The sequence below is a fragment of the Pinus tabuliformis genome, chromosome X (assembly GCF_031772625.1).
Source record: "Pinus tabuliformis cultivar Carrire ecotype Pingquan chromosome X, CPIR1, whole genome shotgun sequence".
Classification (NCBI taxonomy): Eukaryota; Viridiplantae; Streptophyta; class Pinopsida; order Pinales; family Pinaceae; genus Pinus; species Pinus tabuliformis.
Window position 1 is genome coordinate 1,218,160,792 of NC_142308.1, and position 18,156 is coordinate 1,218,178,947.

Here is an 18,156-nt window from a genome sequence, read left to right on the forward strand (position 1 = left end):
GAATATCGACTGTCGGATCGAGGAGCAGATCAACGGTTTGGAATTAATCACTAATCGCATTTTGGAGGGTTAAGTGATGACGTGCGATGAACACAGTGATTTCGATATGCGATGCGCTAATAGTGCATTCAGCGATCGGTGATCGAGATCACAGCAATACAAAGGGACCATACCATGCGACAATGCGATTGCGTTATGCGATCAGAATGCAGACCCAATGGGATTATAAGCGTGATTTCATATAATTTGAAATCCGGATTTATGGGATTTCTTTGTATTTTCGTGTATTGGGTTTTTAAGCGTTATGCAATGCGATTGCAATATGTGACCCAATAGGATTATAAACATGATTGAATATAATTTAAAATCCGGCAAAATGCTCCATGATGTGTTTTTCAGCAGTTTTCCTGTGTATTCCGTTATGTGGTTATTTTTGGGAGTTTTGCATAGGAAGGCCAAACAATCAGGTTTCCCGTGCTCGCCGGTTCATTTCCATTTGGAAACATCCATCACACTTGTGCCATGCTATCAATGGGCGTTTCTGTAACAGGGATGCGTTATGAAGCACGCAGAGTTGAAGAGCCAGAAAGGGATGATTCCTCATGATTGGGGACAGAGGAGTGGATGGAAGCCGCAGAGTCGGAGGATTCCACAAAAGCCATAGAGCATAATTAAGAGAAAAAGCTTGGAGTCACTTGGAGGTCAAGCAAAACCAGAAGCTCGTGAAAGCCGAGAAGCCACCAGAGGTTGGGGCGATGGAAAAGGGGTGATTTCCTAGAGAGATGAGCACAATAGAGTTGCAGAGCGTAGAAGGCCAGAGAGCCAAAGATTCACAGAGTGCCACCAGAGGTCGAAGGCTTGATAGAGGCAGAGTCACCAGAGGTTAGCGGCAAAGTTGTAGAGCCAGAGAGCTCATAAGTAGACTTCTAAGAGCCATGGAGCTGTAATGAAGTTCAAAACAACAAAGAGATCAAATGATCAAGCTATTGCTAATGTCTGATGTGTGCTGAAGACAGAAGAAGGAATTCCAGAGATAGCAAAAGAATTCTGAGGGAGTTGGTGCAAGCTAGAGCTCAAGATAGCTCAGAGCACTAATTGAAGCAGTCTACTCCAAAGAAGCCTAGATCTGTCTGCAGAGTATGGACAACTGGGGATAATATGGTATTCTAAACCCATAGGTTCAGTTGTAAACCAATGGAGTTGAGTGTGGAACTTGTAAAAGAAAGATTACCATAATCCCAGAGAGCTTGGTTGAGTTGACTAGAGCTCACGAAGGCGTAGCCCAAGAGGTTTGGGTGAACTCCTAATTATATTGTTGTCTTATGTGTTTGCTGATTTGCTGTTTTATTTACTATTATGTGTGTTTTACATCAGGATAAGAAAATGTACATAAGCACTTGAAAAGTCTAAAACAAACACAAGCATACACCTATTTCTAGTACTTTTAATTCCGCAAATTATCAATCATAAGCATAGATCTTGGGAGCATATAAGCTTTGGAGTGGGAGAGGCTCTTATAAGTTTGACAAGAAGCCTTTAGTGCCCCATTTCAGATCAGGTGGTATCAGAGCACCAGGTTGATTAACCCCATCTTCAAAGAAGGTGATATCAGGGTTAAGTTATACCAGATTAGGTAGTATCATGGTGCAGGTGATATCAGATTAGGATGCTTGATTGATAGAGCAATCTATATGCTTGGTTGACTTGAAAGGTGTTTGATTGTTTGTAAACTAACTATTGTTTGAGTTTGCAAAGGAGTAAGGAAAGTTGTTGTTAGCTAAGTCCAGGAGAGGACAAGAAGGAAGGAGGGTTGAAGGCATTCTTCTTATCCCAAAGGACTTCAAAGCAATCCTTGAAGCACAAGAGGTTTGTTGCAAAAGGTTGCTTGAATAAGCTCTTTGCTAATCTTGTTTGAAGTTCTTTTGTTCATTTGCATAATGACAACTTCTACAAGCGAATCCTCAAATTCCTCCTTCATCACAAGATTCTTTGACGAAGACATGAAGCAAGACTTTTTCATCATGATGGACATGGTGAGAGAAATGTATGAGGATGGAAGAAAGAGCATCACCCTTAGAGAGCAGTTGAATTCCATGAGGGAAGAGAAGCAGTTGATTTCTAACAAATTGCAAGAAATGGAGAGACAACTACATATTGCAAATATGTACCTAGAAAGGATGCATGAGTTGGAGACACAGCTATTTGTTGCCAAGGAAGCCTTGGTCAAGTATCAGCCTGAAGAAGAGGTAAACAATTCCAGTTTGTCTTCAATTTCCTTTAAGAATGTTTATATTGGTTCTTTTGAAAAACATACCAGAGGCATAGGTTCCAAGTTAATGTCCAAAATGGGCTATGAAGGAAAAGGTCTAGGCAAACATGTACAAGGTATTGTTGAGCCAATAATGGTTGAGGAAAGTCCTAAGTATTTGGGTCTTGTCTATGGACATCCTTATGGAGAAAGTTCCAAAGCTGCCATGAAGACAATTGAAATAGTTCCAAGAAGGAGTTTCATTGCAGGTCTTCTACCTCAAGAATGTGAAGATTGTATTCTTGGGGAATGCAATAGTGTGAAGCATACTTTGCAGAAAGAAGGTGTATATTAGCATACACTTGAACCAGAGAGTTGTGGAAACTCTGACAGAATTGAAGGGATTGACGGTGTTCCAAAGGGAGCCACTTCTTCATTCGATTCACCCCCTCATGAAGGTAATAAAGGTGAACAAGAAAGGTATAAATCTAGTTTTAACCATATTCCTTTTGATTATGTTCGACATGGTAAATTTCCATATAAGTATGGGAAAAGAATTGTATGTTCCTTTTGTGGTTTGGATAACCATAGTGTTTCTAGATGTTGGAAGAGAATGGCCACATACAGGAAATTTTTGAAGGAAAGGAAGCAAAAAGCCAAAGGTCCACTGGACAAGGCAAATCATGTTGTCAAGAAGGTGCACATGCATTACACTTACTACCATAAGCAAGGACATGTTGTTGCAAAATGTTGGACTCTGAATCCAACAATGCTTCCACAAAAGTTGAAGAAGGTGGAAAGAGAAAATGGCAGAAATGGAAAGGAAGTTTCCATGAATGATGTGTTTCCAGATGATCCACATGTTGATGTTGATGTGCAGACAAAGGATGGACCTTTGAAATGGATTGGTAAGAAATGGTTAGAGTTTTTATCCAATTAAGGTTACATGTCTTTTGAAAATGCATCAAATCAATAGAATGCATTTCTTTGTTAATGAGATGCAAGTTGCAGGGCTTTACCAAGAAGGTGAATGGAAAAGTTGAGTAGGAGACTCACTTTATTGCTACAACATTATATCATTTTAGCTTTGATAGTACAGTGTGCTTAATCGAAAGTTGAAAGTTGAGATGCATGCATAAGCATGATATGCATGAACACAGGGATGTTGATGATTTCCTTGTATTTAAACATGTATGCGTGATTAACTTGAAGGGTTTATTACTTTGTTGTAGACATGCATGTAATGTAATATTGAATTGGGAAAAGTTGATTGGTCTCCAAGATGGAGATGATAATGAAGTGTTTCATCTTTGAAAAAGAATCCTAAAGTTCTTTTTCTACATGCTTGACTTGAAGGGTCAATTGTTTTAAGGACATGTTTGTGGGCTTGTTATCTAGTTCATCATTTGTATGTAGATGTAAAAACATGGAGGTGTTCACAAGATGTGAAATCTGTTTCTTTTTTTGAAGCAGGAGTTTAGGTCATCCAGTTGTTGTCTGTAATCCTGTTGTTGTTAACAATTGTTGTCGATAGTATGCCAAACATGTACAAATCAAAATTTTGTGAAGAAGATGTAACTTTGCATTGGTTTGAGCCACCTTGGATCAATGATCAAGGTAGAGAAGTTCAAACTATCTTCTATGACCTTCTCAGTAGGAGTTCTACAGGAAGTCAAGGAGGAAGAAAGTTCTTCCTAGGAGGACAAGCACATCCAGGAAGGAAGTGTTCAAAGGCTTTGGTTCAGAGGCACTATGCAAGGCAAGTGTATGGAGGTTGAAAGAAGAGGGTGAGGTACTCTCATTTACTGTTCAGATCAGTATATCAGTCTTTTGGAGTCCAAAAGCTTTTTAGTGGGAAGGCGTGATCCAAAATGGATCTAACATAGACTTCTAAGTCTATGAATTTTCCTCATAGAGGAAAAATGAAAGTCAAAGGATGCTTCTGAAAATAGTCCCATTGCATAGATCCATTCAATCTGAATCTAATGCAATTTGAATGGACCAAAACGGACTCCGGATGAAGGAGTTATTGTAAAAAGAAATTTGCCCATTGTCCTTTGAAAATGAGGCAATTTCTTATAAAAATGGGACCTAAGGGCTCCTTACAGAAATTTCATCGCAATGATAAAGCAGCGGGCCTTAAGAATACCTAATTGTGATCTCCGACATATCACATTGAAGGTAGGCTGCTATGCGATATTGGAACCTGGGCGAGCTGATAAAGCGATTGTGACGAAGTGGATCGGTGATCGGCAATATATATATCGCATTGGAGCAGTCCATGGGATGTTATATAGGCCTTGGGCCATTGCGACTTGCGATTGTGATCAGGTCGATAAAGCGATTACGATGGAATATCGATCATCGAATCGAGGAGCAAATCAACAGTTGGGAATTAATCGCTAATCGCATTTGGGAGGGTCAAATGATGACGTGCAATGAAAACAACGATTGCGATATGTGATGCGCCGATAGCTTGATCGGCGATCGACGATCAGGATCACAACAATACAAAGGGACCATACCATGCGACAATGCAATTTCGATATGTGATTGAAGCGCAGACCTGATGGGATAATAAGCGCGATTTCATATAATTTGAAATCCGGATTTACAGGATTTCTTTGTATTTCCGTGTATTGGGTTTTCAAGCGTTACACAATGCGATTGCGATATTGCGATATGTGTGGACCCGATACGATTATAAACACAATTGAATATAATTTTAAATCCAGCAAAACGCTCCATGATGTGTTTTTAGTCAGTTTGCCTTTGTATTCTGTTATGTGGCTATTTTCGGGATTTCTGCAGAGGAAGGCCAAACGACCGAGTTTCTCGTGCCTGCCAGTTCATTTCCATTTGGAAACAACCATCACACCTGTGCCACACTATCAGCAGGAATTTCTGTAATAGGGATGCATTATGAAGCACACAGAGCTGAAGAGCCGGAAATGGATGATTCCTGATGATTGGGGACAGAGGAACGGATGGAAGCCGCAGAGTCGGAGGATTCCACAAAAGCAAGAGAGCACAATTGATAGAAAAATCTTGGAGTCGCTTGGAGGTCAAGCAAAACTAGAAGATCGTGAAAGCCGAGAAGCCACTAGAGGTTGGGGCAATGGCAAAGGGGTGATTTCCCAAAGAGTTGAGTGCAACAGAGTTGTAGAGCACAGAAGGCCAGAGATCCGAAGATTCACAGAGTGCCACTAGAGGTTGGGAGGATAGCGAAAGAGCCACCAGAGGTTGGAGGCTTGATAGAGGCAGAGTCACTAGGGGTTGGGTGCAGAGCTGCAGATCTTAAGAGCTCATCAGCAGACTTCTAAGAGCCATGGAGCTGTAATGAAGTTTAGAACAACAAAGAGATCAAATGATCAAGCTATTGCTGATGTTCGATGTGTGTTGAAGACAGAAGAAGGAATTCCAGAGACAACAAAAGAATTTTGAGGGAGTTGGTGTAAGCTAGAGCTCAAGATAGCTCAGAGCGCCGATTGAAGAAGTCTAATCTAGAGAAGCCTAGATCTATCTGTAGAGTATGGACAGCTAGGGATAAGATGGTATTATAAACCCATAGGTTCAGTTATAAACCAATGGAGTTGAGTGTGGAACTTGTAAAAGAAAGATTACCATAATCCCAGAGAGCCTAGTTGAGTTGACTAGAGCTCACGGAGATGTAGCCCAAGAGGCTTGGGTGAACTCCTAATTATATTGTTGTCTTATGTGTTTGCTAATTTGTTGCTTTATTTACTATTATGTGTGTTTTACATCAGCATAAGCAAATGTACATAAAAACTTGAATAGTCTAAAAACAAACACAAGCATACACCTATTTCAAGTACTTTTAAATCTGGAAATTATCAATCATAAGCATAAATCTTGGGAATATATAAGCTTTGGAGTGGGAGAGGTTCTTGTAAGTTTGACAAGAAGTCTTTAGTGCCCCATTTCAGATCAAAGGGCATGCCATTATGAAGTGCCCATCTATTGTCCATGGTTTGTAGGCACTTTAACTATAGTTCTTTAAATGAATTGTTGTACTATAAGGCAAGCGGACGCATTGGATCTTATGCAGGATTGCAGATGGTCTCCATTTTGGGTTTGGTCTCCCTATACAGGGCCATAACCCTCCAGAGGGCTACATTGGCACATGTAGGGTGTGTTTAGAGATCCATGGGCCTCCAAAATAGTAGAAAAAATTCCATGGATCCTTGGATATGTTCAAATATTTTTCATTGTTTGAAGAAGATGCACTTGGCTCACCATGCCCAGTTGGCCCCACAATTGTACCATGCACTTGGCAAATAACCCATGGCCTCTATGATGATGTGGCATCACTTACACCATTATATGATCCATTCTAGATGATCTATAGCCACATTCGATCTATTTGGAGACCCATGAGCTTACTTGTGTGCCCCCACACCTATTTGGAGCACCACATGTTTATTATTTGGAGAATAAGGGGCCAACCCCTTGTCCAATACTTTTGGGAGTCCTATTTCTCATTATGGCACCTATGGATGATGCCAGGCCTCTTATAAGGCCCAACAACATGTACTATTGGTCATTTGAACTCGTGAGAGGCTTATTATTTTGTTTATGAGCTAGTTTGGTGGGCTTGTCACTAAAAGTTAGTTATTTTGTACATTATTTTTTTAAGGGATAATTAATCCTAATTAACTAAATAAATCTCTTTATAAGTGCATAATACAAGTGATGTGATTTCATTTTAGTGTGATCACTTGGATTGATCATATTCTCTTGGAATATTTTCACTATTCTCTTTGGAGGACAAAATTGGATGGATGGATGAATTTTGATGTTTGGATATGTTCATTTTTTTCTTGGAGATTCTATATTGGCATATGATTATGATTGGATATACTTTTTATCACATGTAAGTTCTCTTTAAATGTTATTTTTTCATTCTTTTCTATGTCACATAAATTATGCTGGGATTTTCACTATACTAAGTTAGAATTTTGTTACTTTTCTTTGGTGAAAGTGTATAAATTTGTATTTTATTAGCTTTGCATCATGTTATGGGACATGTTTGAATAAGTGAATTATCCTAGAGATATTTCATTGAAATTTATCTTGATAAGTCATCATATATTGCACATTGAAGTATAAAGACCTTGATGCAGTTTTCCTCATGCCCTAATTGACATGTGAAATTGTTCAATGGGCCTCCGCGAATGAATGAAACCATCCTAAGAATTGGAATCATCTTGAATCCATTTATCCCAAAGGATTAGGCATTTATCCTCTATAGATGATCACCTAAAAGCATATTTTTCTCACCTTTCTTTCTTTCTCTCTAGGTCTAGCCTACATAGGTTACCTAGGGCATCGATTATCTCAAAATATGGCCATCCAAACACTTCGATTTTTGGTAAAAAACTATGATGTATTTTTCTCTAGAGGCCATCCAAATTTGAAGCAAATTCAATAGTGGGATATTGATATATTACATGTCCTAGCTTGGTGACCATTTATTGCCCTAGGTTTCCCTTCGCTAGTGACCTCATTTGGATCATTTTATTCCATTCCAAGAAGATTTGTCCATTTATCCTCTTCTCTTTCATAATTAGGTCAAGCCCCTCCTTGAGTGATCGATTCCTCTTACTTGACCTAATTTTGGGTCCACTTGGTCCCGTGTTGTCTCGCAACATTTTGAAAATAATTTCATAAATACCACTTGGAATCAAAGTTTCCACAAGGATTTTGGGGTCTAGGAATCTCTTTGACAAGTCATACACTCAAACCCTAGCCCTTGGAATTCTCCTAAGCCCTTCCTAGAAAGCCCTTCATCTTACTTTCCAAAAAAGCAAACCATATATTTGAGCCTCTCTTATGAATAGGCTTCTAGGATCACCTTTCATCCTCTAATTGATCCATTCTTCTTCGTGATCCTTATTATACAGGGTCTCCTATGATTAGTGAAAGTCCATAAAGAGCAGGGAGCCTTAGCTAAGGTGAAAGTGGGCATTCGCTCAATTGTTTCCCTTGACCTATTAGTTTCCTGATAGCACCCCCTCATAGAACCCCTACTAGTTTGAGTAGTAACATTTTGGTGTCATTGCAAGGGATATGAGATGTGTGTTTTGTTCCCCATACAAAATATTGACATATCATTATTCATGAATCCATTGGAAGAACTAAGCCCTAGTTCTTCATTGAACTTTAAGGTCAATGCTTGTAGGGTGAAGCCAACATGTTTTAGGCATCTTTAAAATCAACCTGGCAACTCCTACATAATTTACATGTATATCTCAAATAGGTTGTCTTTATTTGATGATTTTCCCACTTTGGACATCACTAGCATCCTTGGCCACCCTAATCATGTCACAAGAAGGATGGTACATGGGGTGCCCATGTTTGATTATGATCCACTCTCTACAATTGACCATGTAGAAATATTTAATGCACATGCTTCAAAAGAGAAAGTGGTTCACCAGGATGTCCTTATGTTGTTTTTCATGGGATCTCTTGGTGGTCATAACTCATGGTTGCATGATCATGAACCTGAGAGCATATCATCTATTGAGGAGTTCGTTGATGGATTTCTTAAACACTTTCACATATACCCCACATTAAGCATCCAAGAGGAAGTCTTCATTGAGAATCATCAAGACATTGATAATCTAAGTAATGAGTAGGAAGACGAGTCATTGTTAGGTCCACACAATGAAAAAAAATATTTTAACAACATGTGTGTAGGAAAGAATGAGTCTATGGAAAGTGAAGTTGAGACTAACCTTACCATTCTCAAGGATAGTACTCCTGATTATTCTCCTTTTGAAACCTTGAGGAAGGTGATCCCATTAGCCCCTTTGAAAGTGACATTGGAGATTATTTCCACATTGAAAAGGAGAAATGGGAAATTTTTGGTCCTCCATTTGACTATGCTCCGATTTATGACACCCATAAGGAGGATTAGGTTGAGAGTGGTCCTCCCTTTCTCCCGAGCGCTATTTATGATGACATATCCATCGACACCATTGGGAAGGAGAATTATAATTTTCTCTTACATATGATTGATTATCCTTTTTAGTAAGTCCCTATCTTTGATACCAACAATGATAGGATTGATGAGGCCCTTGCTCATACCTACCTTCCTTATGATTATGGGAATATATTCAGATCACTTGAGCCTATGGAGTTGGACTTTTAGGAAAAGAATCCCATTGAGACATAATCTTCCCCTTCGCCCTTATCTATTGTTCATCATCTCAAGTCTTCATCAAGTAATTCCCTCGCCCCTTGTCATATGATCTCAAGTGACTGTGAGTCGTTTCCCCCTTCTATGTATAGTGTAGAGGAAGAACCCCTCATTGATTATACTTTACCTCCTTGGAAACACCCTCAGGGTTTTGATCACTTGATAACCTCCCCTCTCCAATGTCACCATCACCTTGAGCAACCTATTTGTTGCACTCCTTCTTTCCCTCACCCTTTATTCCACTCTCATCACAACCTTGTGGCATATACAAAGAATAATATTATAAACAATGATTATGATAAGGAGCTCTTGAGAGTGATAATTTATTCCACCATTGTGTACTTAAAAGGAAAGTCCAACACTTCTAGATTGACTTATTTTATTTCTCCTAGCACTTCCCTTTACCTCGAATGGAGATTATGTTTTTCTGCCTCCCACCCGCTTCATCCTCCATGTGACTATGTCCTTATTCGATTTGGGATTTTCTACATGATTGATCCAGGTGAATGTGGGTCCCCTATCTATTCTACTTGGACCCCCACCACTGTCTCTTTCATTTTTTTAGTTTCTTTCATTATAGCACAATTTAATATTTTTGGCAGTTTTTTGGGTCTAGAACTTTCATAACCATTTTGAGGCCCTAAAAAACGCTTTTTTAGTGAAAGACGTGGCAAACAAGGGTTGTGGACTAGTGTTGGCTAGTCGCAAGTTGTATTCCTCAGATAGATATTTCTAACGAGGTATTATGTGCGTCAAACGAAGATTGTATGCCAAATTTACGACCTCGGGAAGTTGATGTACCAATTTACCCAAATGGGGCCCATAGTTTTGGTGCTTCATCTCCTAGGGTTAGGTTTTTGGATGTTTGGGTTTTTCCATTGTTTCTCAATAATAAATAGGCCTACGAGCCTCATTGTAACATAGTTTAGAGGCATGTAACCACCACATCTCTTCTAAGAGATAAGCTACCATTGCTCGAGCTAGTCTTATTTCCATTACATTTGTAAGAACATTTCAGTATTCGATATTAATGAAATGAAGTGTTATTTATGATGCATCTTTGTCTTTATGGTTATATCTGTAATTTGATGCTTTCTTGTTTAAATTCAGATCAGTGATATCAAAGAGGTCTGCTCTTTCTTTGTTTTTGTTTACATGTCCCCAACAAGTTTAGGATATAAGGAGTTAGGGCTTGAACTGGTTGAACCTTTGCAAGATCAACCTCAAAAATCTTGATGGATTCCCATGGGGGAAGAAAAGAAAGATGAGGGGGCAGGAGATCCTTTCAAAATCTTGCTCGAAGAAGCCCTCGAACGACAAATGAACGCGATGATGGACAACTTTTCCCAGATTCTTCAACGACTACCCAAGGGTGACACATCTACTTCCGTCAGCTACACTGGAAGTGCCACACCCTTTAAGGTACAAGTTAACTTTGACATTCCCATATTTGAGGGTAATATAGATGCGAATGCCATAGATAAATGGTTAAATATTATAGAAGGATAATCTTTTGTTCATGATTTTCCAGTGGGGAAAATATTACTTTTTCACTTCTCAATGCCATCCCCCATGTCAAGGATTGGTGGGAAACTTACTGTGAATAGAAGGACAAGAGAGAAACCTCACTGTTTTCAGCCGCACCCACTTGGAATTCGTTTCAAGATGTCATCAAGGAGAAGTACTACCATATTGGGAGCTATGAGGGTAAATACATAAAGTGGACCATGATGTGGAAGGGAAGGGACCAAGACATGCTGGAGTTTACCAATTTTTTTCATATCCTTCACATGAATTTAGGTATTAAGGATTCTGAGAAACACTTGGTACTAAAGTACCACAAATGCTACACAAGTAAATCTATGATGAGATGGAGTTCCTGGACATCTCCTTACTCAGCACAATGTAATGATACACTGCCAAGAGTGAGCATAAGTTTAAACATAAGAAGCGAGACTTTGGCTCTGCGAATCCAAAGCAAGGGAAATGTGCCCCCAAACTAGAGAACAAAGGAAAAAGCCAAGGCAGGGTGACCCAAGAAAACCTGTCGAAGCTGCAAGAAAAGAACAACACCACGAAGCCAAAGAAGGACATAGGAAAGTGGTGTGAGTTCCATAATATCCCCACTCACAACACAAGTGAGTGTCGGGCTAAGAAGTCAATGGTGGACAAGTTGAAGGCTTCAGAATTAGACACATGTTCCAACTCTGAGTCAGAACCCAACAAGAGGAATGACAAAAGGAAGCAGATTGTTGATGCGGAGCCTAGCGCCACTATTTCCACCACCAATATCCAGAAGAATGAGCCCGAAGATCCAGAGGAGGGGGAGCGTCTCTTCCACTCATAGATGTTGGTGAAGGGTTCACCGTTGCAATTCATTGTCAACAGTGGGAGCCAAAAGAACCTCATTTAAGTAGAGGTGGTGAAGTTGTTGGGCCTACTGACTAAACCACACCTACAACCATACAATATCAGGTGGCTTCACTAGGGACAAGATCTCTGAGTTAGCCAGCAATGTTTCCTTCCCTATAGTATCAAGCCCTTCACATATGAGGTATTATGTGATGTTTCTCCTCTTGAAGTTTGTGATCTATTATTAGGAAAACCATACTTGTGGAAGTGACATGTTGTATATGAATCTATACCTCACTCTGTTATTATTTCTTTGGGTAATACGTTATACAGGATACTAAAGGTAGCCCCACCTATGACCACCTCTTTGATCTTTGCGAAGAAATGCAGTAAGTTCATATCCAAGACTAGGAAATTTACTTTCTTTCTAGTTTTCTCTCAAAGTAAGGGGAAGATCATAGCCACATCCATAGTCCCTGGGAAGGATTCCTCCATGTAGTAGAATCAGGTGGATATGGTCATGAAAGAATACAGGGACATCTTTTCCTCGGCCACAGGGGTACCATTGCACTATTAGGTCAAGCATTCATTTGGTTTGACTCCCAGAGAACCTCTACCCAATGGGCCAATATATTACCACTCCATTAATTCAAATACCAAGTACAAGAAGTGACATGGTCAACATTGGGTGCCACACAAGTTTCAGGTGGGTGACAAATTTTGGTTGCATTGGCAGAAAAATGCCTTATTGGAGCCCATCAGAAGCTCATACCACTTTGATATGGTCCTTACACCATTACCAAGGTTGTGGGAGACAATGCTTTGGAGCGAAGCACTCCCCCATTCCTTTGCTTGCACCCAGTGTTCAATGTGGGCCGCCTTTGACCATGCTTCCCACCATTACTGGACACGTCAGACATTATAGAACAACTCACACCAGCAAAAGTTTTCTCATCTTATGGAGGCACTCAATGCAATGGGGACCATTTATTCCTAAGGGGGAAGGATTGATCTAGGTGGATGTGGTTGTCCACTTGTTTATTCCACTTGGACCCCCACCACTGTCTCGTTCAATTTTTCAGTTTCCTTAATTAGAGCACAATTTACTATTTTTGGTAGTTTTTTGGGTCCTGAACTTACAGAGCCATTTTGAGGCCCTAAACGACATTTTTTGGGAACACCGAGGCCAAAAAGGGATTTTTATTAGTGTTGGCTTGTCGAAATTTGTATTCCTTGGATATATATTTTTAAGGAGGTATTGTGCGTATCAAACAGAGATCGTATGCCAAAGTTATGACCCCAGGAAGTTGATGTACCAATTTACCCAAATGGGGCCCATAGTTTTGGCGCTTCATTTCCTAGGGTTAGGTTTTTGGATGTTTAGGGTTTTCCATTGTTTCTCAATAATAAATAGGCCTCCGAGCCTCATTATAGCATAGTTCAGAGGCATGTAGCCACCACATCTCCTCTCAGAGATAAGCTACCATCATCCAAGCTAGTCTTATTTAAAATTTGTTTGTAAGCACATTTCAGTATTTGATATTTCTGTTGCATCTTTATCTTTATGGTTATATCTGTAATTTTTTGTGTTCTTGTTTAAATTTGGATCAATGAGTAATCATACTAGCAGGAATATGTATATTGATGTGATGATATGTTGGTTGCACTAGTTTTATGATTATACTTACTATTAGCCTTACTATATGCATGTTAGGATATCATGCATTGCATGCTGATTTTCTCATTATAACTAACATCATATGATATTTCTCATTATAGATTAAGTTTCATTTATATTAAATTTACATATCTTTTCTCTCCTGTTGATTTTTACGGCCTAATACTAAGCACAGGATATCATAAGACACCACAATTCCCCATGTGCTTAGTCTTTGTATGTGCAAGTAACATTTCTATGGTAACCAAGAGACTGTTGATGATATCATGACTTCCAGTTCGAGTAGCTTGACCCACTTTTCGAGACATCACATCCCAGTTGGATCCAACTGTAACCCACCATTTTGTGGGTGTTAGCCCTAGGAGAAAAATTTCTCTGATATAGTCCTCATCAGACAACCAAAAACCCCTTGTAGCCACTAACTAGCTCGTTGTGCCACTTCTCCGCCACCTTATTCAACCATGTGGTCCCTCATCCATCTGTCATGATCGTATGCTTGAAGGTGGGCCTCCCAAACCTAAAGGTATTCCTTATCATTTGGTAATTGAGTATTGTAGTTTACTTATCCTGGGAACTTTTGGGCATGAATTGATGGGGCGATTCAGTGGAAAGAGTGCGCTAGGTCTATGCTACTATCCCCTAAACCTCTTTTTGGATGTTACCCTTGGACCTTAGTCCCATGGGATCTCTTTTACTGACCTTTAGGTTCTACGGATGGTACTTTATGGGAAACCCTGTTTTTGGTTGTGTGGCACCACTCCCTCATTCATATATATCACTCCCCCTCCATTCATTATAACCCCATTTCATTATTCTTCCCATATGGGTCCACATTCCTTCACTGGGCCCACATAGAGTTAGTCTCTCCTTCCCCTTACCCACACCTTGGGTTAGGCATGGAATGATGCCACAAAGGTTGATGCAACTAAAAAGAAAAGTAAAAGCATAATTGGTCACATTCAACATAAAAATGTACCACAAAATGAAAAATATGGCTAGGAAAAACACATTTAGAACGTGGGAAAAATATAATGCATGATATCTACCCCATTCCCATGGCCATCACCCTAGTTCCTATAGGCCCTAGATGAGACATTCAGGAACCTATGATTGTCCCAACCCTTTGTGGGAAATGAACTATGCCACCCCCAAGAGGGTATCCACTACTATACTTTACACATCATGTTCTTCTTCCTTGAGCCCCGAGCAGTTAATCAAAGAAAAATCATAAAAGGAAAAAGGAATATGAAGAAGGGTGGAAAAATCAAGGTTGGGGTAACTCATGTACCACGATTTCTCCCTCGTATACACTATATACCCAAGAGTGGGTTTTCCTTTATTAGCTACCTTTGTACCCCGACATGTGGCCTAGGATTTCCCCTTTCATTCCCTCTCCCATTCATCTCTTTATCACATGCCACCACTATTTGAAGGACGTACCTTGGACATACTGCCCCCTTTAAAGGTTGAAACCACCTAATAGGGTACTTGGTCTACCCCCCTTGGAGCTTGGAGACATTAGCACATGCCAAATCCCATTATGGAAGGGCATGCCATTATGAAGTGCCCACTTGTTTTCCATCATTTTTAATCTCTTTAACTCGATTTCCTTAAATGACTTGTTCTACTCGAAGGAAAGGGGATGCATTAGATCTTATGTAGGATTGCAGATGGTCTCCATTTCTCTATATAGGGGGTCCTAATGCTCCAGAGGGTTACATTGTCACATATAGGGTGTGTGTAGAGAGCCATGGGCCTATATAGAAATATACAACATTCCATGGATCCCTAGAGACATTCATATACTACTCAAGATTCACCTATTGGAATAAGAAGATGCACCTGGTTCACCATGCCCAGTCAGCCCCACATTTGTACCAAGCACTTGGCAGATGACCCATGACCTTTATTATTATGTGGCATCACTTACACCATCATATGAGCCCTTATAGATGGTCTATAGACATCTTCGATCTATTTGGAGACCTGTGAGGTTACTTGTGTGCCCCCACACCCATTTGGAGTACCACAAGTTTATTATTTGGAGAACAAGGGGCCAACCCCTTGTCCACTACTTTTGGGAGTCTTATCTCTCATTATGGCACCTATGGACTTCACCAAGCCTCTTATAAGGACAACCAACATTTACTATTGGTCATTCAACCTTTTGAGATGCTTATTCCTTTGTTTATGAGCTAGTTTGGTGGGTATGTCACCAAAAGTTAGTTATTTTGTACATTATTTTATTTTAGGGGCTAATTAGGCATAATTAGGTAAATCAAAATTTTTAGAAGTCTATAAATAAAAGTGATGTGATTTCATTGTAGAATTATCACTTGGATTGATCATATTATCTTGCGATATTTTCGCTATTCTCTTTGGAGGATGAAATTGGATGGATGGATGAATTTTGATGTTTGGATATGTTCATTTTTTCCTTGAAGCTTTTATATTGGCATATTATGATGATTGGATATTATTTTTCTCACATGCATGTTTTGTTTTAATTCTATTTTTGTTGGGTTGTGTTATATTATTTCCACGACTAGCCCACGTAGTTAACTAGGGGGTTAGAAGGGGGGTGGAACCCCCCCTTCGTTGCGCCGATTGCGTAGCAAGGGGAGTCACAGGTGGTTTGAGGGGTGCAAGTAACCCCACTCTATGGGGTCCTACCTATGGTTTTGTGCATGTTTTTCGCACATGGTTTTCGACGTGATGGTTTTTGGTCCATGGTTTTGGAAGCGATGGTTTTCGGTCCATGGTTTTGGATGCTTCGACATGTATAAATATGTATTGTAACGTTGAAAGGAATATAATGAAAAATCAAGCTGGTAGTCCTAGTTTTGGGATCCAGGGGAAAATCTCTGTGTATATGTGTTTTATGTGTTATGCTCTCGCATTGTTTATTTTCTGTGTTTTAGAATTCGTATGCAGGTAATTTCTGTAACGGGTTAAAACCTACATTTGGTATCAGAGCTGTTTTGGCTTCAAGGGGATGCCTTTGCTGCTGAGGGGTTTCACTCGGGCCTGTGGTAGACTCTATTCAGTGGGAGATCTGTGGGATCGATTCTAGTGGTGAAAGAAGATGGCGAGCAGTGGAAAGATAGAGATCGAGAAATTTAATGGTCAGAGTTTTGAGTAATGGAAACTCAAGATGGAGGATCTGTTGGTGGATAAAGGTCAGTGGATCGCGATAGATCTAGGTACTAAACCAATGGGAGTGTCTGATGAAGAATGGAAGAAGTTGGATTGGAAGGCAAAGATCATAATACGGTTGTGTGTCTCAGATTCAGTATTTTTGAATGTATCAGGGGAAGCTACGACGAAGGCTTTGTGGGACAAGTTAGGGACTTTGTACCAATCTAAGTCTCTGGTGAATAAACTATTCCTGTGGAAAATGCTGTATAACTTGAGGATGAAAGTTGGAGACCCGGTGACAGAGCATCTAAATACATTTAATACTATGGTAAGTCAGTTATCATCTGTTGATATTAAAATTTTAGATTAAGATAAGTTCATCAATTTTTTGTGTTCTCTACCATATTCATGGGATAGTTTAGTTATTGTAATAGGTAGCAATGCAACTGCCTTGCAGTTTGATGAAATAGTCTCATCCTTGTTGACAGAGGAAATGAGAAGGAAAATTTTGGAGAGCAAAAATGGTGATGCCTTGTCTGTATGAGGACGGTCCAAGAACAGAAACAAAAATAAGACATCGAGTGGGAGATCTAAATCTAGAGGGAGATCTAAATCTCTAGGAAAACCTGTAAAGCTAGTTTGCTGGAAATGCGGAAAGGAAGGGCACTACAAAAGGGATTGTAAATCTAAAGCTCCTGATAAAGGAAATGGATTTGATGATGCTCCTTCTGCAGAGGTGAAAACCACCTTAGATGAAGGTGGTGATGTGTACTTGGCTTCTTCAAGTACACATGTAGAGGCATGGTTGATTGACTCAGGTGCATCCTTTCACTTCACCTCCCACAAAGAGTGGTTCTGCGAGTATGAGAAATATGATGGTGGTGATGTCTTCTTAGGGGATGACAGGAAGGCTAGAATCATTGGTCACGGAATAGTAAAGTTGAAGTTGCAAGGTGGAAGGGTTAGAACACTTCCAGGTGTTCTGCATATTCCTGCATTAGCCAGAAATCTGATTTCTGTAAGCAAGTTGGATGATGCAGGTGTAAAAACAGTATTCGAGAAGGATACTTGCAAGATGGTTTGGGGGGCACTATTATTCATGCGGGGAGTTCAAATTGGAACTCTGTACAAGCTTTAAGGTAACATGGTTGTTGATGGGTGCAACAATTCTGTGGTTCCTGAAAGTGGAGTAGAAAATCTAGTGGTCTCTGGAGAGAAGACCATGCTGTGGCATCAAAGGCTTGGACATATTGGAGAGAAGGGCCTTTGAATACTTCATGGTAAAGGTATGGTAGAAGGTATGAGTAATAGTTCTTTGGATTTTGATTTCTGCGAAAATTGTGTATATGGGAGGCAGAATCAGGTGAGTTTCCCATCTGGTGGTAAGAAGGCGAAATAGATATTAGAGCTTGTGCACAGTGATGTGTTTGGACCTCTGAAGGTTCCATCACTGGGTAAGTCTGTGTACTATGTATCACTTATAGATTACTTCTCAAGGAGTACATGGATATATTTCCT